At 41.3% G+C, this 21,473-nt stretch overlaps 1 pseudogene; it reads left to right on the top strand.

The window, feature by feature from the left end:
• Positions 1-50: 50 nt before the first annotated feature.
• Positions 51-20,402, top strand: LOC107590101 (sodium-dependent phosphate transport protein 2A-like; annotated as a pseudogene).
• The last annotated feature ends 1,071 nt before the right edge of the window (positions 20,403-21,473 follow it).

Raw genomic sequence — 21,473 nt, 5'->3', positions numbered from 1 at the left:
TTTCTGAAAAATTCTTTAAAATTCTTAGCCAGAACCATATAATGAGGACAATGGGAAAACACATCTGCATCCATATTTGCAAGATACCCCTTCTTCTTCTATTTCTGTACATGTTCATCTGTTCGCTGAACCTTTCACACCTTTTGTTCTATATTTTCCACTATTGTCTGATAGGGCAACTATTGTAAATCTTATTCTCATTCCCAAAAGAAATGTGAAAAGCTGGTTACTTTGTGACCACTAACTACTAATCTCAATATCACATCCACAGTGTGGAAATAAAATCTGTGAGTGGACTGTGTTGTATCTTTGGACAGGTAAGGTTGCAGGGGACATATTTAAGGACAATGCTGTCCTTTCTAACCCTGTGGCGGGACTGGTGGTGGGAATACTGTTTACTGTCCTGGTCCAAAGTTCCAGCACTTCCACCTCCATTGTTGTCTGCTTGGTCTCCTCTGGATGTAAGTCAAACACAGCCATTACAAACTTGCTCTACCAAACCTAAAAACCTATATATATCAAAGTATTATAATTCTTAAACAGCGCACTGAAATACTCAATTCTGATTGGTCATTAGCGCCATCTAGAGGGCTGATATTTTGTAATATTCCGTTTTTCTGTTCAGTTATGCTTATTCCGTACTAAGTTAAAGTACGTTAAAGTATGTTAAAATTCATATTATTCATAAAACAATAGGTTAAAAGTGACCTATGATTCTTAAGTGCACATCTAATACTATCCCATGAGGCCATGGGAGAGGAATTGTGAATGGCAGTAATAAACCTTGCCCTACAAATTATGCCTACTACAATTTACAATTTTTAATTTTACTGTATTATTATAGTACTGTTCGCTTTGTTGCTAAGGCGTATTTTATATTGTAATGGGATATGTTTCTGAGTAGCCGTCTAATACTTATTTCCAGAGAATGAATTTTGTGCAGTATTTTCATAACTGCCTAAGGACGATTGCTGTACTGTACTTAATGAAACGTGACTCACATCTATCGATCGGGTTTCTGCATTCTGTGTTTCATGCAGTATTGAATGTTGGATCCGCAATTCCTATCATCATGGGCTCAAACATCGGCACATCTGTCACCAACACCATCGTGGCTCTGATGCAGACAGGGGAGAGAGAGGAGTTCAAACAGTAGAGAGAGCATACAGTACCTCATTCTGTCAGCATTCAACCATCAACAAAAAGTTTGGAGTTCTTCAATGACACTTTCTGTGTGGGTCTGTTCCAGAGCCTTTGCGGATGCCACAGTGCATGATTGCTATAACTGGCTGTCAGTGTTGGTGTTGCTGCCGCTGGAAGCCGTCACTGGCGTGATGAGGCTCATGTCGGAGGCGGTGGTTGAAAGTTTCAACATCGTGACCGGAGAGGATGGTCCGGAGCTCCTGAAAGTCATCACCAAACGGATTATACAGGTGTAGTATTATTCTGCAGGTGTTATAAAATCTAATTGATGTTCCAGGATCATCAAGGGCCTTTCATTCTTCTGTGAAAAACAGAAAAAGAGAAGTTGGTTCATAGTTCATAGGCTGTCAATATTGAAAACAGACAAAAGGTAGGCTACACAATAAAGCTATCATAAAAGTGGTCCACATGACTCATGCTCTATAAAAGTTTTCTCAAGCTATACAATACTTTTTTTTTTTTACTGAATAATGATTTACATTTTGGACTGTTTCTCACATAAAGCTGTTTCAGAAAATTAAAGGCCTGTTCATACCAAACTATAATGACAACTGTAATTATAAAGTTTTAATAATTGCGCCACTTCTCTAAGAATAGGGAAGTCAACGTCACAACTAGAGGAAAGATGTTGTTGCAATCAATTTCAGAATTACAGAGCCACTAAAGGGACATGGTGGTGGAAAAAAATCTGAGTGAGTGAAAAAATTTGGGGTGGGTGGAAGGAATAATGTTTTTCAGATTTTTTGCGTTCCCTCGCAAAACATTTGCATTCTCTCGCAAAATTTTTTGATGTAAGTCAAACACAGCCATTATGAACTTGCTCTACCAAACCTAAAAACCTACATATATCAAAATATTATAATTCTTAAACAGCGCACTGGAATACTCAATTCTGATTGGTCATTAGCGCCATCTAGAGGGCTGATATTTTGTAATATTCAGTTTTTCTGTTCAATTATACTTATTCCGTACTATAAAGTAGGTGAAAAGCATGTGGAATGAGTATGTTAAAATTCATATTACTCATAAAACAATAGGTGAAAAGTGACCTATGATTCTTAAGTGCACATCTAATACTATCCCATGAGGCCATGGGAGAGGAATTGTGAATGGCAGTAACAAACCTTGCCCTATAAATCATGCCTACTTCAATTTACAATTTTTAATTTTACTGTATTATTATAGTACTGTTCGCTTCGTTGCTAAGGCGTATTTTATATTGTAATGGGCTATGTTTCTGAGTAGCTGTCTAATACTTATTTCCAGAGAATGAATTTTGTGCAGTTTTTTCATAACTGCCTAAGGACGATTGCTGTACTGTACTTAATGAAACGCGACTCACATCTATCGATCGGGTTTCTGCATTCTGTGTTTCATGCAGTGTTGGATGTTGGATCCGCAATTCCTATTTCCGCAAAACCTTTGCGTTCTCTCACAAAATGTTTGCGTTCTCTCACAAAAAAACAGTTAAGTTCGGACAAACCAGGGCTGCCAACTGAATGCGTGAGACTCACGCAATTGACACTTTTTTCACGCTCTCACCCCACTCGTCCATTTTGTGGACATTTTCTAAGTTGAAAATGTAATAGGATGTTGGCGAAACAGATTTGGTAAACGCTCCAGTGTGTATCTGTGTTTGCGCTCTGGAGAACGTCAAAAGTTTCTAATTACAACGTAATTTTGTAGCGTTGAGCAATGTAACCAATCACAGACAGATCTGTTGATTTCTGGAACACCTGTGATTGGCCATTCCGTTCAAATGAGTCAGAATTCACTCTTGGCTAAATGCTGGATTTTGTTCTGCACGCTCGCGAATCCTCTCACTGTAACACGATGTAAATAAGACGTTCATTGGTTATAAATTAACTTTGTGAGATCGCGATGAACTGAAGTAAGTGACACCTTTTTAGTGATTATAAAGGAAGAGTTATAAATGCGCACTTTCTAAGATAAATATAATCCATTCAGAATTTTAATAAAAGTTTAGTTTTTCGTGCTGCTAACGGCCATATGTCCTGTACAAGCAGCAAAGTTTCAGGAGTGACATATAAATCCCTCATAAATGCGGGATTCATTTTCGAATGGGAGAAAAATATAATTTCTCAGAATAGATGTTCAAGCAATGTAAATGCAGACAAATAGATTAATAGAAATATATTTGAATTTCCGTGTCAAAATATTTTTCAAATGTGGTTGCAATTATTTATAGAAGTAATTACTAGTAAATCTTGCAATTCTCTCACTGTACATTGCTATTCTTGTTGTGGTAAAAAGTTAATAGTTTTGCAGCACTGCAACAATTATTTTTTGCATAATTTTATGATTAAATACACAATACCATCATGAAGTTAACTACTAGGCATGTCCAGATGTCAGACAAAACTCTGCTGATTTAATTTAATTTAATTTAATTTAATTTTATGTAATGCCATACATTTTCTCCAAAACTATACAGTAAAATAACTTGAAAATGAATACAGTAATAGTCAGGGTCACTGTGAACAGGAATCAACTGAAAGAACAAGCAAATCAATAAAGGAAAGATTTTTATGAGTGTTTGAAAATGGGTAATGGTGCAACTGCTAGAATGCACTTTGTTTTTTGGAGTGATTTTGCCTTTAATTAGAGTGAAATGACTTGAAAATTAATACAGTAACAGTCACTGTGAACAGGAATCTGTTTTAAACGCTCCCAGCACCCATACCGTAAGTGCGCGATTAGACGCTCAAGCAAAAAAGTTCGGTTGGCTTGATCGTGTATTTTCAAGACGCGGCTGGCTTGACCGCAGTTATAAACTGCAGAGTGCACTTATAATAAATATATATTTTGGTGTGGATGCAAACATAGTTGATGCTATTGTTGTCTTTATAGTTATTCTCTGTGAACAGGCCTTAAAGGTACGGTCCCATTTACAGGTGAAATCAAATAATTTTAATCTACACAATCTGAAAATTTTGTCTCAAGGCAATAGTTTTCTTGCAGTTTTCAAAGAAAGCTTCTTTATTTGAAAGTGACTTCTTTGTGAGTTGTGCTTCAATCATCGCTACACTGTTGATAATATTTTTCCACTAAATTTCACTAAAATGTGACCACACCTTTTGGAATGTAGCACATAGTCTTACTTTTATTTAGCTTTTTGACCTTTTGGCACTTGATATACCTTTATAACCATCGACTTTTACTGTATGCAAAAGAGCAGCCTGAACATTCTGCAAAATTTCTCGTTTTGTGTTCCACAAAAGTTTGGAACAACATGAGGATGAATAAATAATAACAGATTTTTCATTTTGGATGATTTATTCCTTTAAGTACACAGCCAGTTGGGTGTCATTATAAATAAAAAGAAAACTGGTCATTAGTTTTCTTGTTAAATGCTGTGGAGCTTGTTAAAACTTGTGTAGCCTAATTAAATATCACACTGTTTGCCCTCAAGTACTCTTCTGTCTCTCATTAATCTGGATTTAGAGTTAAAAGACAATTTAATTTTTTCCCTTTCAGCTACATAAGAACGTAATCGTAGGTATAGCAACAGGGCAAGAGGTACTGCACAAAAAGAGCCTGATAAAAGTTGGTGACATACACAGGTCATGGTGAGCGATGTCTCTGTTTGCCTACAGATGAAGATCTTTGATGTACTGACGTTATCTAAATGTATTATCCTTGCACAGATCCAAGAGAATGTTTCTTTTGTGCCTTCAGAAAACTCGACAGCGCAGACCACGTCACTACAAATGAATGCTGAAAAATGTGAGTCGAAACTCTATCAAATTTCAAAGGAATAGAGAATGAAATGGACAAAGACACAGCAAAGGCCGTTCTTTGATTGATTGGCCTTTAGTCATTTCATGCATAGTTTTTTAAATAACAAAATATTGTTCTTCATTCTTTCTAGCTTCAAACTTAAAATTTGTTAATACAGAGAAATGCTGTATGCAAACAATGCACCCTTTTTGCTCTGAAGAAAACTAATTTTCCAGTCCTTCTGTAGACTGTTTGACTGTTCTTCATTTACTCAAAGCTCCGTAGGGGCTAATAACTATCATTTATTCTGTGTTAGTACATTCTGTGATAGAAATGGCCACTGAGTCATATGCTTGTTTAAAAGACTAACTACACATTCGACATCAACAACAGTAACAAACATCTAACAGGCTGTATTAGGAAGCAAGATGTTGTTAAACTTTCAATGAGATTTTGACTCATCCTTCCTCATATAATGACTTGGAGGCAATAAGCTTCATTTTTTTTAATCATCTTTCGAATACAAGCCACAAGATAATACCATCATATTAAAGTAAAAAAAAAGAAAAGAAGAAGTAATAATCTCATATTTATCAGGATAAGTCAATGGCTAAAGCCCTTAATTATAACTGTGGGCCTCATTTTTAAAAGCCACTTTTTTCGAGACGCATAAATAATGGTCATTTATAAGAATCTGAAATCATCTTTCTTCTAACACACCATAATCAGCAGCTGATGGGCTAATCACTGTTAATATGAACACATGCCTGTCAACGCGTGAGTGACGGGCACATTTCCACAGGAGACTGGAGATGTAAATGCATGTGTGTATTGGAGCAGGCACTCATATAATTTGTAGAGACGGGATTGTCTGATCTGGCTGTGGGGTTGATTCTGCTGCTTCCTCGCTGCTGGTTCATGCATCTGCCTCCTGCTGCTGGTTAAGCTTCTCAACTCCCTTCTCCAGGGACAAGTGGCCAAAGCCATCCAGAAAATCATCAACACAGGTGGGAACTACCTATTTACACAGTTAATGTGATTGTGAGGATCCATGTCAAAAAAATGATGTTGAAATTGGTTAAATTGCTTTGATTAATATAAAGTAATGGAAAAACATATGCTGTCATGACTTACTGATCATATCAATCTGTACAGTGCATATATTGCAGTTTTTATCAGTACATATGTTGCCATGGATTTATGTATATTTGTCTGGGAATCTTCTATCATTATTCATTGTCAAATTGCATAAAAAAATGACATATTTTCTTATTTTTATGAATGATAAAAAATTATATGATTATGATGCATTTGGGATAATTGTATCCTTGATAATTACTGTGTAATTAGGAAAAAAATACATTTATTTCCCTTAATAACTGAACAATGCATAATCATCTTCCTAAACTCACCTCTAAATATGTGGTAACACTTTCATTTAGGGATCAAACAAGTTGCTTATTAGATAGCATTAGGGTTGCCAACCGTTCTGTATAATACGGACTCGTCCCGTATTTAAGGCATCAAAGAAGCGTTCCGTATGAAAGCTATATGGAACGTAGTTTGTTTTATTTAAGGCATATGCCGTATGAACACCTAGACCATACGAATAACAAACTGAATTAATCATTCTTTTTTGACAAGTGTTTGATTTGTGAACATAGCCGTTCCAGGGATGCTTTAAGACCAAGCGGAATCCTCTGCCGGCTGGTCGCTCCAGCTTCACAGCGAGCAGGACTCGTGCTAATGAGTTGGGTTTTTTAACGACCGCCTTTCAACTTCAGCAAATCAGACTGAGCGAATGCAAACAACGTGATTCCAACATCCAGCCACGCAAGAAAACGTCTCAGGTTACTTATGTAACCATGGTTCCCACGAGACACTGCGTCCTCTAGGGGTCGCTCTAGGGGTTGCTATGGGGAACGCCTCGTCATGACCCGTGTCTGAAGCATACATTGAAAAAACACCAACAACACATTGGCCGACAACAGCCATGACGTCACTACCGGTGCGACTATAGTATAAATAGGCACCAGGAGAACACATCATTCACTTCTTCATCTGAAGCTTGCGTCCGAAGCATGGCAAGAAAGGACGCAGTGTCTCGTTCCCTACTCAGAGAACCATGGTTACATAAGTAACCTGAGACGTTCCCTTTCATGGGAACTTCAAACTGCGTCCTCTAGGGGTCGCTATGGGGAATGGTATACCCACGCCACCATGCTGAGGGGAGTGCATGCCAGAAACCATGGCGAGCACTAAGTACCAACTCTACCATATTGCCATGGGAGTTGCCCCTGGGACGTTAGACGGCTGTCAGTGACATTATTCCCTACGGCCAAAGGCCTAGGCTACATACCCCAAAAAACTTACCTGTTAGGGCCAGAACTCCTGGGCCCGGGGTAGAGCTCAAGTCTTGGAATCAGGAATAGATTCATTTAAGGGAAAACGACTAAGAGCGTAGAATCATACTAAGTTTTGGCCTGTCACACAGGGGCTACCGCATGCTCTGCATATGCTAAAGGAACTGTCCCTAGTAGCAACACCCTGTTAAAGTAGGTATCCAGAGGATACATAGGGGGAGTGCTGCCCAAGGCAGAACCGGGGTTTTAAACCACTCTAAACTCTCGAAAGAAAGCACCATGCTCACAATAACCCTCAGTGGTGAGGGGAGCAATGCTTCCAGTGTGTGTCGACAGATACACACTTAGTTGAGTGGAACCCAAGGTACCGGGATCTAAACCAACTCAAAGAAAGGGAATGAGGCTAATAACGTGTAATCCTTACCATACAGGATTTCGGAAAAGTGGGCAAAACATAACGTGCACACTTACCACTTATGTGGATTTTAGAAAGTGGGCAAAGCATAATGTGCACACTTACCACCTATGTGGATTTTAGAAAGTGCACAAAGCATAACGTGCACACTTACCACTTGGGTAAGTGTGCACGGGTTTCGGCTTCATACTTCCTGGATTATGCAGCCAGGTCACAGGCTTCTGCAAGAGCCTTCTTGATCATCAGGCCCCCGGCACAGCACTGCAAAAATTTCCTGGACGTCCGGGCTGGGCTTATGCTTTCAGGCTGCCCTGTCTGGGCTACCCTATCTAGGTCACCCTGAGGGGCCTCCCGATCACCAGGATATCCCCTCTTGCTGAGGTATCGTGCAGGACATATAGGTGGCATTTGCGAGAGCCTTCTTGTGTAATGCTGTCTCAGGCAGTGCTCCCCTCACCTTAGAGGGTTGTATTTGAGCTTGCCTCTCCCGTTTGGCTCAGTAGTTCCGGGTTTTTTGTGAGCAGATGCTTGGAAAACTCTTGAATCCATACTATGGTAAGTGCACACGTTAAGCTTTGCGCACTTTCTAAAAATCCATATAAGTGGTAAGTGTGCACGTTATGCTTTGCACACTTTCTAAAAATCTACATGAGTGGTAAGTGTGTACATTATGCTTTGCGCACTTTCTAAAATCCACATAGGTGGTAAGTGTGCACATTATGCTATGCCCACTTTCTAAAATTCATATAAGTGGTAAGTGTGCACGTTATGCTTTGCCCACTTTTCTGAAATCCTGTATGGTAAGGGTTATGTGTTATTAGCCTCGTTCCCTTTCTCTGAGTTGGTTTAGACCCCGGTACCTTGGGCTCCACTCAACTAGTGTGTCTCTGTCGACACACTCTGGAAGCATCGCTCCCCTCACCATTGAGGGTTTTTGTGAGCATGGTGCTTTCTTTAGAGAGTTTAATTCTCTCTGAGGAGTTGAATTCCTCGTTCCATGGGTTGTTCTCGTGGTAGTGCTGAGCAGTGCTCCCCTTTTATCAAAGGGTTACCTATGAGCATGCTACTCCTTCTGAATTTGGAGTTCTCCTCTCACATGAGAGTTGAGTTCTCTGTTTTTCTCAGAGCACCTGGAACCAGCAGCATCAGGCGAACTAGGCCCTTCCTTTGCCTCTCTGATGCGCTGAGTTTTTTGGCTAGCTTGCAGTACACTTACCCTTCTGATTCTAACAGTCGCGCTGTCGTTCGAGCCCCCTCTCTTGCTGAGAGTCGGGTTTGTGCTCCCTCAGCTAAGGTAAATTACTGCTAGCCATTCCAGCATTGGAACATGCTGTAGGTCGAGCCCCCTTCTCGACTGAGAACTGGGTGTGTTGCTCCCTCAGCTAAGTAAATTGCTAGCTGTTCCAGCTTTGGAATATGCTGCAGGTCGACCCTCCTCTCGTTTGAGAACTGGGGGTGTTGCTCCCTCAGCTAAATAACTGCTTGCTGTTCCACCATTGGAACATGATGTAGGTTGAGCACCCTCTCATTTGAGAGACGGATATTTGCTCCCTCAGCTACAGATTTACTGATAACCACTCCAGCATTATAAGCCTTAGATCGAGTTGATGACTTCTCAAACATAGTGTTTTGGGATGCACCATTTCCATCTATGGGCTGCTCTTTTAGAGTGCCACGAGAACCCCTTAGAACGGTATTTTTAAAATCCATGTTATGGTAAGTGTGCACGTGAAGTCTTTGTAGACTTTCTAAAATCCACACTGTGGTAAGTTCGCACGCTAGTACTCTGCATTCTTTTCTAAAAATCCTGTATGGTAAGAGCAACGCGCAGCAGCCTCCTGGTCTTTCTGAGTGGTTTAAAACCCCGCGTGCGGTAGCCCCTGTGTGACAGGCCAAGACTTAGTATGATTCTAGGCTCTTGGTCATATTCCCTTAAAGGAATCTATTCCTGATTCCAAGCCTTGAGCTCTACCCTGGGCCCAGGAGTTCTGGCCCTAACAAGTACGTTTTTGAGGTATTTAGCCTAGGCCTTTGGCCGTAGGGAATAATGTCACTGACAGCCGTCTAACGTCCCAGGGGCGACTCCCATAGCAATATGGTAGAGTTGGTACTTAGTGCTCGCCATGGTTTCTGGCATACACTCCCCTCAGCATGGTGGCGTGGGTATACCGTTCCCCATAGCGACCCCTAGAGGACGCAGTTCGAAGTTCCCATGAAAGGGAACATCTCAGGTTACGTATGTATAACCATGGTTCCCTGAGTAGGGAATGAGACACTGTGTCCTCTAGGTTTCTTGCCATGCTTCGGATGCAAGCTTCAGACGAAGAAGTGGATGATGTCTTCTCCTGGCATCTATTTATACTATAGTCGCACCGGTAGTGACGTCATTGTCGCCGGCCAATGTGTTGTTGGTGTTTTTTCAATGTATGCTTCAGACACGGGTCACGATGAGGCGTTCCCCATAGCAAGCCCTAGAGGACTCAGTGTCTCATTCCCTACTCAGGGAACCATGGTTACATACGTAACCTGAGACGTTTATTTTGCTCAAATAGCATTATAAAAAGCTTATTTTTCAGGTTAGATCAGCCAGTGCGCATGCGCAGTCCTAAGCGCACATCTCAGAATGCTGACTGCTTCTATGGCAACCGGAACGCTTCTAACGGCAACTGCAGTGACTCACTGACTTTACCGATTAGCGATTGGCTCTTTCTTTCAGAAGGCGGAGCTTCCTGCGATTGAGCGGCCATATTAAAGTCACCATGAAATCAAAATTGAAAATTCTTATTTTTTTTATGGATTACTGTAGTGTTTATTATAAATAATTTATCCATGCACTTATTATTTTTTTTAATTCATGTGCCCTTGTAATCTTTAATCAAAAACGTTAACCTCCCCTCCCCCTCAAAATGACTCATCTTCTCTTCCGGTCACGAGCTATGGCGCAAGGGCGGAGCTAGTGACATGATGGGTAAACGCTTGGATAAACAACGGGGAAAAACTGAAGCTGATGCTTCACTTTATAGAAATCAGTGCATTGACCAGTGCTGACGCAAGCCATGGGGGAGTACACTACCCTTACAAATTGAAAGGATATTAGGATATTACCGCAACATTACTCTTAGGACATCGCAAACTGTTTATTTTATGAATATGACTTAACCTGATGGAGGTCGCGTGCAGTCATTCATGCAGTCTCTCTCTCTCGCCTGCGCATGCGCGCTGTTAGGTATGTTTTGTGCCATTGATCGTCCTCGTCGTCTTCCTCAATAAATAAATTTCTTCATGCTAGGGTGTTGGCGGTGAATCCAGTGGAGAGAAATACCCCACAACTAACTGCAAACTGGCATTCAGATCTGCCTACATTTTGTTAGCAACGCCCCAACTTCAGTTGATCCAATCAGTTCCCGAAGGACGAAATCAAGTCCCGCCCTCTCATTTCAGATGCCATTTCACTCGGATAGACATCACAGTAGAGAAAAAAAGACAATCGCTACTTCCGTTTCATGCTGACTTTAAGCTTTGCATTTTTCCCCATTCAAAACTATACGAGTGAAACGTCTTGGGTATTCTATAGTGTTTGGTCATAGATAATAGTTAGTTAATAGTGAGAACTGGTCCCCAAACAAAAGTGTGACCAAATATGTTATAATTTATCAGTAAACATGCACTGTTCATAAACTGGCAGAAACATCACTGATAGTCTTTTGAGTTTTTGCAGGAACCTATAGGCTCCAGTAAGCACTTTGTCAGTTTCTAAGTGTGCTGCCCTTTTGGAAAGCATGCTAAGAATTTCATCCAGTGTTACAGTCTGAGAAACCCCAAAGGGAGCCTCAAGTATCTTTTACAGCATTTTCAAGAGATGTAAACAAAACTCTTTCCTGCAGACTTTCCTTTCCCCTTCGGCTGGCTGACTGGCTACCTGGCCATTCTGGTTGGTGCTGGCATGACCTTTGTTGTTCAGAGCAGTCCGGTGTTCACTTCTGCCATCACTTCTTTGATAGATGAGTCCATTCTCTTAGATGAACAGGTTGAACATATGGGCAAGAATGTCAGTAAAGTGTCTGAATTTCTCCTGTATAATTTAGCTGTGCTCCCAGATGACCTGAGAAATTTATTACACCCAAGAGCACCTCTGAGTAATGCTCTAATATTTGCATTTAGACACCACTAAGCCTCAGAGGAGTTAATCTTTTGCCCTCACAGGGTTGACTGTTGACTTCCACTCATTCGTATTCACTAGTCTATGAGTATAAGTATGAGTATGTACAAATGTAAGTAAGCTATTAATTTCACAATGTAAACCGATTTAGTGATTATTATGGGAGTTTTTGAGAGTGCTTGAACTCTCTGGACTGAAGTGAAAATGTTCTTTGATAATGTAAACGTTCTTTGCTCTCTTTCTGTACAATGAAAGTGTTATAGGCAAATTAGTAACTTACAATGTTTTTATTAAATTCACATTAAATACAAAGTCAGTCGTATTAAAAATATTTGATGGTATGACACCCATATCTGTGGGACCATCAACATGATTGCTCTAGGTGCGTGTTTTCAGCTGGGGCTCGATGACGAAACGATCCGCTGCGAACTTCCTGTGAGTGATTTCCCCCAATTGAGCTGATTAACCTTGTCCTTTATTTAAATTGTTCCGACTTTGGAGTCGAAGAAATAAAGACACGGTCTAAGTCTCATCGTCCAGCCACCTCTGGAACACGCCAAGTCTCCCCAGCTCACCTCCCGCCAGGAACCCCCACATACCACGCCAACAGCTCGCAACCCACAGCACCCCCGAGTCATCCGAAGCTCCACAATCGTCCTCAGCCCAGAAAAGCCGGCCGCATCCAAGACAAGATTGCCGGCCGCTCCAAAGTCAAGCCCGCCGGCTGCGGCTCTCTCCAGCCCACCGGCCGTTCCTGTGGCAAGCCCCCCGGCAGCCCAATTAACCTCTAACCAAAAGAGGAGGATGAGGAGAAAGGGACTGTTCTCTGCCCTCATCCCAGCCCCAGAGCTCGCTCCAGTGTTGGCTCCAGCCCCAGAGCTCGCTCCAGTGTCGACTTCAGCTCCTGATCCCCAGTTCAGCGCAGGAAGGGCTCCGGATCTCCAGTTAAGCCCAGGGAGGGCTCCTGATTCCCAGTTTAGCCTAGGAAGGGCCTGATCCCCAATTAAGCCCAGGAAGGGCTCCGGATCTCCAGTTAAGCCCAGGGAGGGCTCCTGATTCCCAGTTTAGCCTAGGAAGGGCCTGATCCCCAATTAAGCCCAGGAAGGGCTCCGGATCTCCAGTTAATCCCAGGGATGGCTCCTGATTCCCAGTTTAGCCTAGGAAGGGCTTCTGATCCCCCGTTAAGCCCAGTGAGGGCTCCAATCCCCGAGTTCAGCCCCATAAATTCCCCCAAGGATTTTTTTGGGTGGGGGTGGAGAGTCCGTGTCTCAGTGTCTCCGTCTAAGACCAGCCTCCAGGGCATTTTATGCATAGTTAAAGGTGGGGTATGTTGGGGGTATGGTGGGGTATGCTTTAGAAAACGGGCCGAGTACAAAAACAAATTTGTAGCCAATCAGCAGTAAGGGGCGTGTCTACTCATAATGTGGAGGAGAGAGCACTCTGTGCACAGGAGGACAAACATTAGCCGAGCCGAGCGACGACAGAAAGATGGCGGATAAAAAACAAAAGAGGAAAACGTCTGGGGAACAAAAGAAGGCTTACGATAAGGCAAGAAGTAGGACCCGTGTAAATATCGGGTCAGCTTTCCAGCGCTGGAGAGAACTCAAGGAGCGGAAGGCCTGCAATCGGATGCTGAGATTGCTTTGTTTTTTCTCGATAGGTGAGTAACACCGAGTCTACAACACGCCGCAACAGCTAAAGTCTGTCTACACTGGATGCGGCAAAGTGACCATTGAAAATCATTTGAAAGTGTGCCAATACATTATATATAGAATGCAGTAACAGTTTTCTGTCGGGGATTTGTCGTGTCGTGTCGTGTACACAGCATCACTGATTATAATGAGTTCTATAGTATTTTGTCAGGCCGCGACGATCGCGTCTGGTGTAGACACGGTGTAACATTGGTTTTGCTTTGTTTCACAGAACTAATTGTTTTCTGGGTTGCGTACGTATGTGTGGGGTGGATCTATCAAAATAGGGGACCCTTTTGGGGTAGGGGCGTGTTTGTTTTGGTGATTTAAAATATCAACATTGGCTACCAGAAATCACTTACCCCACCTTTAATAGATTACACTATTAGGCTACTTTGCCCATCGCCCATTATAGATCAACTAAGTTGCAAAATGCAATTACTTACACATATTTGAGAATCAAGATATTTCATGATATATTTTGGGAATATTTTGAATAAAAATAAAACATTTATAAAACATAAGCCTATATCAGTTATACAGTGGTATTGTGGCTGCTGTGTGTCACATGACAAGCATGAGTGCCCCCCCCCTCACTCATGCCCCCTCAAAAAAATCAGAATCAGAATCAGAATGAGCTTTATTGCCAGGTATGTTTACACATACGAGCCACAGTGTAACAGTGACAGAACAAAAAACACAGATAATAAAAATAAAAATAGTAAAAAAGTAAATAAGGAATAAAAATATAAAAATATATCCAAGACAAGATTGCCGGCCGCTCCAAAGTCAAGCCCGCCGGCTGCGGCTCTCTCCAGCCCACCGGCCGTTCCTGTGGCAAGCCCCCCGGCAGCCCAATTAACCTCTAACCAAAAGAGGAGGATGAGGAGAAAGGGACTGTTCTCTGCCCTCATCCCAGCCCCAGAGCTCGCTCCAGTGTTGGCTCCAGCCCCAGAGCTCGCTCCAGTGTCGACTTCAGCTCCTGATCCCCAGTTCAGCGCAGGAAGGGCTCCGGATCTCCAGTTAAGCCCAGGGAGGGCTCCTGATTCCCAGTTTAGCCTAGGAAGGGCCTGATCCCCAATTAAGCCCAGGAAGGGCTCCGGATCTCCAGTTAATCCCAGGGATGGCTCCTGATTCCCAGTTTAGCCTAGGAAGGGCTTCTGATCCCCCGTTAAGCCCAGTGAGGGCTCCAATCCCCGAGTTCAGCCCCATAAATTCCCCCAAGGATTTTTTTGGGTGGGGGTGGAGAGTCCGTGTCTCAGTGTCTCCGTCTAAGACCAGCCTCCAGGGCATTTTATGCATAGTTAAAGGTGGGGTATGTTGGGGGTATGGTGGGGTATGCTTTAGAAAACGGGCCGAGTACAAAAACAAATTTGTAGCCAATCAGCAGTAAGGGGCGTGTCTACTCATAATGTGGAGGAGAGAGCACTCTGTGCACAGGAGGACAAACATTAGCCGAGCCGAGCGACGACAGAAAGATGGCGGATAAAAAACAAAAGAGGAAAACGTCTGGGGAACAAAAGAAGGCTTAGGATAAGGCAAGAAGTAGGACCCGTGTAAATATCGGGTCAGCTTTCCAGCGCTGGAGAGAACGCAAGGAGCGGAAGGCCTGCGATCGGACGCTGAGGTTGCTTTGTTTCTTCTCGATAGGTGAGTAACACCGTGTTTACACCAGTCTGGTCTGTCTACACTGGATGCGGCAAAGTGACCATTGAAAATCATTTGAAAGTGTGCCAATACATTATATATAGAACGCAGTAACAGTTTTCTGTCGGGGATTTGTCGTGTCGTGTCGTGTACACAGCATCACTGATTATAATGAGTTCTATAGTATTTTGTCAGGCCGCGACGATCGCCTCTGGTGTAGACACGGTGTAACATTGGTTTTGCTTTGTTTCACAGAACTAATTGTTTTCTGGGTTGCGTACGTATGTGTGGGGTGGATCTATCAAAATAGGGGACCCTTTTGGGGTAGGGGCGTGTTTGTTTTGGTGATTTAAAATATCAACATTGGCTACCAGAAATCACTTACCCCACCTTTAATAGATTACACTATTAGGCTACTTTGCCCATCGCCCATTATAGATCAACTAAGTTGCAAAATGCAATTACTTACACATATTTGAGAATCAAGATATTTCATGATATATTTTGGGAATATTTTGAATAAAAATAAAACATTTATAAAACATAAGCCTATATCAGTTATACAGTGGTATTGTGGCTGCTGTGTGTCACATGACAAGCATGAGTGCCCCCCCCCTCACTCATGCCCCCTCAAAAAAATCAGAATCAGAATGAGCTTTATTGCCAGGTATGTTTACACATACGAGGAATTTGTTTTCGTGACAGAAGCTTCCACAGTGTAACAGAATGACAGTGACAGAACAAAAAACACAGATAATAAAATGGGAGCATCAAGAAAGCACACTTTGTCGACATCACTCTTCTCAGCAAGGCTGAGCCATAGATGGTGCTCTTGAACCACTAACTTGGACATCGCCTTCCCGAGGGACCACGCCGTGACTTTCGCCGCCCGGGGGGCGAAGTCAGTCGCCGAGTGCTGTTCCTGCATCAACCTCAGGTTGGTACTATCCTCGTGCATTCATTTTAGTGTCTTGGCTTAGTGTACTTGCAGGATAGACATGGCATGCAGGGTAGAGGCGGCTTGGCCCGCAGGACTGCAAGCTTTGGTGGTGAGAATGTCAACCTGGGGAATGCCAACGTAGCCCCTAGCCGCCCCGCCATCAAGGTTAGTGAGGATGGAGGAGGCAGATGAGCAGCTTCCGGCCGAAAAGGGGCTCTCCACGACTTCATCAGTTCCTCATGCACCTCCGGGAAGAAAGGAACTAAGACAGGGCGTGGTCTCGAGCCACGGCCCATGCCGAGGAACCAATCATCCCGCTGCGAGGGCTCAGGACTGGGAGGTGTGCACGCCTCCAGCCCGATGCTCAAGGCGGCCCGGGAAAGCATGGCCGTGAACTCTGGGTCCGATTCGGCGGTGGCGACAACACCCGAGGGGGGCAGCCACGCCAAATCTTCATCTTCAGAGGACAATAGCCCATCTCCCAATGCTTCTCATCTATCCGAATGAAACACTGGGCACGCCGTCAGAAGGCACAGCAGAATCACCTTGGAGCCGCACAGAACAGCTGCTGCGGAGGAGTGAGAGGTCCTTCTAGACTTCTAGAGGAGACTGGCCCAGCAGAGAGGCTCTCACTGTAGCCCTCAGCTCGCCCAGAGCACTAGACGATGGTTCTCTGCTCGTGGCAGAGAAGCCAGCGCGGGTAGTGACAGAGGGAGCCCCTCCCATCCCCGTGAGAAGAGAGAGGTGTGATCGCAGCGCTGCCATGGTTATACGCTCACAGTGAATGCATAAACCATCCATGAATGCAGCTTCAGCGAGATGGATGCAGGGGCGGCGTTTCCGTTTGGCAGAGTATGGCAGTTGCCATACCCTAGCCCAGTAAGGTGTGCCGTGGAAAATGATCAAAACTTCATATCTTTATTATATTTTGTTATTATTAATTTAAATCAGAGCTGTTGGTCTTCCTTGTGTCTCTTTGAGGGTTTTACAAATATTTAACCAATGAAAAGCATGTCACTAAACCTCGTAACGCCATTGGATCCTCAAACTGTCAGCGAAACCTCATATATTCAACCCACCTCCAGTAAGAATGAAGCGCCGCACACAGACTGGAGACAGATATCCACTTGTTCGCAATGCAAGGGTAAATAAATAACTGATGTTTGAATAAGTACAGTGTTTTCTTTACTCAAACTTTATGTCTGTAAAGGTTGATGTTTTTTGTGTTTTTGAAGAGTGGAGAAGAGTCTTCGCATTTGCCGTCTACTTGTAGCCAATATAGTTTTTTTATGTTTTAAATATCCTGTGCATAAAGTGCTTCATCGTTTAGGCTATAACATGAGATTTTGGCCAAGTGTATTAAACAATAAGAAAAACTAAGCGCCCATATAGCTACAATAAACTTTATAACATGTTGATGAAAGTGTATAATGCGGTGCACTTGCTACATCAGATAATGACTGTGGTGGCCGAGAAGTGCAGAACAAATCACAATTCTGAAAACAAAATAACAAATTACAAACGCAAATGCAAGTCTAAAAAACAAAATAACAATTCAGAAAGCATAACAACAATTCAGAAAACATTATAACAAGTCAGAAAACACAATGACAAATTCGAAAACAAAATAACAAGTCAGAAAACCCAACGACAAATCCGAAAACAAATTAACAAGTCAGAAAACACAACGACAAATCAGACAAACAGGAAGAGGTAGGTATAGTTTGAGACAGCGCCTTAAGCGTTTTAGATGGTTAAACCAACTTTTTTTCCCTCCCTTTTCAAATCTCGTATCACATCGTAAGGCATTTATTTTCAATAAAAATTAAGGAAATAATCAAAAAGTTAAAAACAAAGTATCGGGTAGGGAGGGCTTTATTGTACCAATAAGGTGGCATCCATTTAATAATTAGAATTTAAATTATAATTTACACTCAATACGTTATTATTGCATACTGTTTTATAATGTACTACAATACTGAAGTGCAGATAATTGCCACTATTTGCAACAAGTAGTATACTTGATAGTAGAAATCCTGCTATTTTAACATAGTGTAAATAGGTATTTGCACTTAGTGTAAATAGCATATTGCTAAAAATACTGCTATTTTCACTTAGTGTAAATAGAATCCATTGCTAATACGAGATTTGAAAAGGGAGGGAAAAAAAGTTCGGCAAAAGGCGGGATCGAACCCCTGTCGATCGCGTCAAAAAGTCGGTGACACGCGCTTATCCATCTGCGGCGCTGGAGCTGAAGTTTCACAGCCACTTTTTACTAAATGTAAATATACACCCCGTATTTTTTATTCCAGAGTAAGGGCAATTCATACAATACATTTAAACTGAGCTACTTTAATACAATCTCCGAACTTTCTACCACGACTCTGCTGTTCTTCGGCTGGTTGTGCCATGGCTTTTTTTATTGATCAAAACTGTACCACACAGTAGGCTCCAAAGCAAAAATCTAATGATCGGATGCACCTGTCACCTATTTATACCCGTGTGCACGGGGAGTGGCTCAGCATGCAAAATCCACTAGCCTTGGTGTTTTCAGAGAGGATTCGTTCAGTCGGGAACTCTCACGTTCATTGTGCTTTCAGGTATTGGTGTGATAAGTATTGAGCGGGCCTACCCTCTGACCTTGGGCTCCAATATCGGAACAACCACTACAGCTATCTTAGCCGCATTAGCTAGCCCAGGAGACAAGCTAGCTGCGGCCTTTCAGGTGATCCCATTTGAGACGTGAACTTTCTCACTTAATTAAACAGTGGCTAAGTCAGAGGACTCTAGGAATGGTGGATTGATCTTAGAATATTGATGCTTCCGGCAGTATGTTGTACGGAGAGGATTGATTCTCACATAAAAATATGGACCTTGCATTTTTTTTTCTAACTAGTTTTTTTAACTAGTGATTTTATTATTTACATTTAATTATTTAAACAATACAATTTTAATATTTATTATTTTAATTATTTTAGAAATTTTTACTATTATAAAAATAACAACAAACAAGAATCATAATTTTTCAAGAGCTTCAAAGTGAAATTTAGTTTTGAGGGAAAACATAATTTAATGTTATTTTACACTAAATAATGATTTAATGATTATAATTTATGTATTTGTGATGTTTATTATATATATTTAAATTAAAATTAATTTACCATGTATATTAGTTTTAGTCACCATCAAAATATTGTTCATAATGAATTATAGCTTTCCAATTTAATGCTAAATGGCTAAAATAATTTTGAGATCTTTTTTTAAATAAACATTACACATCAAAATTAAACAGTCAAAATGTATTGAACATATTTACTGCAAATATAAATTATATTAGTTCTAATATGCTGATTTGGTGTTCAAGAAACTTTTCTTATTATAATCAGTTTAAAACAGTTGTGCTGCTTAATATTTAGTTGAAACCATTTACAGGACTCTTTGAATAGGAAGTTCAAAAGAACAGCATTTATATGAAACAGAAATATTTTGTAACATTATACATTTCTTTACTGTCACCTTTGAACAATTTAGTGCATCCTTCCATATCATGCCGACGTGAAAATAATAAAACAAAAGTCTGATAGTTAATGAATGATGGCTTTCCAATTGAATGTTCACTGGCTAGAATTTCATTTTCATGTTTTTGAAATTTTGTAGGAATAGACATTACATAAACATCAAAATTAAACAGACAAAATGTATATAACATTGATCTCCCCAAGTTAATAAATTGGTATATTGGTATCAAAATATCGGTCAAGATAGATCTTGGTAAGAGACTGAAAAGAAGTCGTATCTCTCATTCCTAGAAGACTCACAGCACAGACCCATTACACAGTTTGTAAAGTAAATTAAACCATGTTCTATCCCTCATGATGCTCTGCACATCATCTCTCTCAGGTTGCTCTGTGTCATTTCATCTTCAATGTTCTGGGCATATTACTTTCGTAACCAGTTCCTCTTAGCCATCTCCGCTTCCGCATGGCACAATTTTTGGGTGAGCGGACATCAAAATACAGGTGGTTTGCTGTGCTACCTGATTCTCTGCTTCCTCTTCCTGCCATCCATTGCCTTTGCCCTCTCCATGGCTGGATGGCAGGTTCTGGTGGGTATTTGTGTACCATGTATTGCTGTCCTCCTCTGCATTGTTGTTGTGAATAGACTGCAATCACAAAAGCCTCAACTCCTGCCTTGGTGGCTACAAACCTGGGACCACCTACCTCTCTGGATGCACTCACTCTAACCAGTGGATAACATCATCACAAGAGTCACATTGTGCTGCAGGGAAACCCGGAACAATGATCAGAGCTGCATGTCTCCCAAGGATCTGCCACAGCTGACAGAATATGAAGCTGTGAAAAATCTTGCGCCTTTGGCACACAATAGCCCAGCTTTGATTTATGGTTATGAGACTCAGACTGGGGCTGTATTTGACTCATTGAATGGCAAGAGCAGCAGGCTGTAGACGATATATGTGGTCCATTAAATGCTTTTTGATCCTTAGAATGTTTTATCTTTTTATATTGTGATTAAACAGGTATCCTCCCTTCACTTTTTGTAAGTGTACGTGCTAAACTGACACAGCTATAGAAATTCATTCATACAGTGGAGTTCTTTTTTTTTTTTTTGGTCATTGAGAGGAGGTGCTTAACCTTAAAGAAAATTGTCAGCCTGTTATATAAGCTATTTTCTACTATTCATTTTATAAGTTTATAAGTTTGCAATTTTATAAATCTTTTGACCATGTCTAAAGAGTTAAACATCATGGTTTCTGTGATGTTTTATTATTTTATATAGGAATAAACAGCAAAACAAAACAGACCAATTTTAAGAATAAAATAAAAATTTTGTGTCACCACTAAAAATATAGTAATTGGGAAAAATGAGATGGGAGGAAGAATATATTTAAATGCTTTTGCATTCACCCGAGACAGTGTAGTAGAAATAATATGAAATGGGAGGTAGAACATGGTAACAGGGTTTAGCATACATTTAATGTGGGAAGCAACTAAATATATTTTTCAATATATGTAAATGTCAAGCCAAAATGTTAGCATATCAGCAGATAGAAATTTGATTTGTTTACTATTAGTTGAAAACTACTATTTAAGGCTATTTTACATGATAGGTTAATTTTACACTGGAAAATATCTGAAATCTGACAACAACAAAAAAACATCAAAAACATAATGTGACATAAGAGAAAACGTAATGGGATATTGGAGTAGCATATTCTTGTGCCTAATAAGTGCCTAATAATTGTCAGATTGATGGGAACACCCCATTTTTTTGTACAGCATGTGGCACAGAATTT

Source organism: Sinocyclocheilus grahami, unplaced genomic scaffold, assembly GCF_001515645.1.
Source record: "Sinocyclocheilus grahami isolate Dianchi unplaced genomic scaffold, SAMN03320097.WGS_v1.1 scaffold124.1, whole genome shotgun sequence".
In the NCBI taxonomy this organism is placed as follows: domain Eukaryota; kingdom Metazoa; phylum Chordata; class Actinopteri; order Cypriniformes; family Cyprinidae; genus Sinocyclocheilus; species Sinocyclocheilus grahami.
The sequence above is the reverse complement of the archived record's forward strand: the minus strand, read 5'-3'. Positions and strand labels throughout refer to the sequence as shown.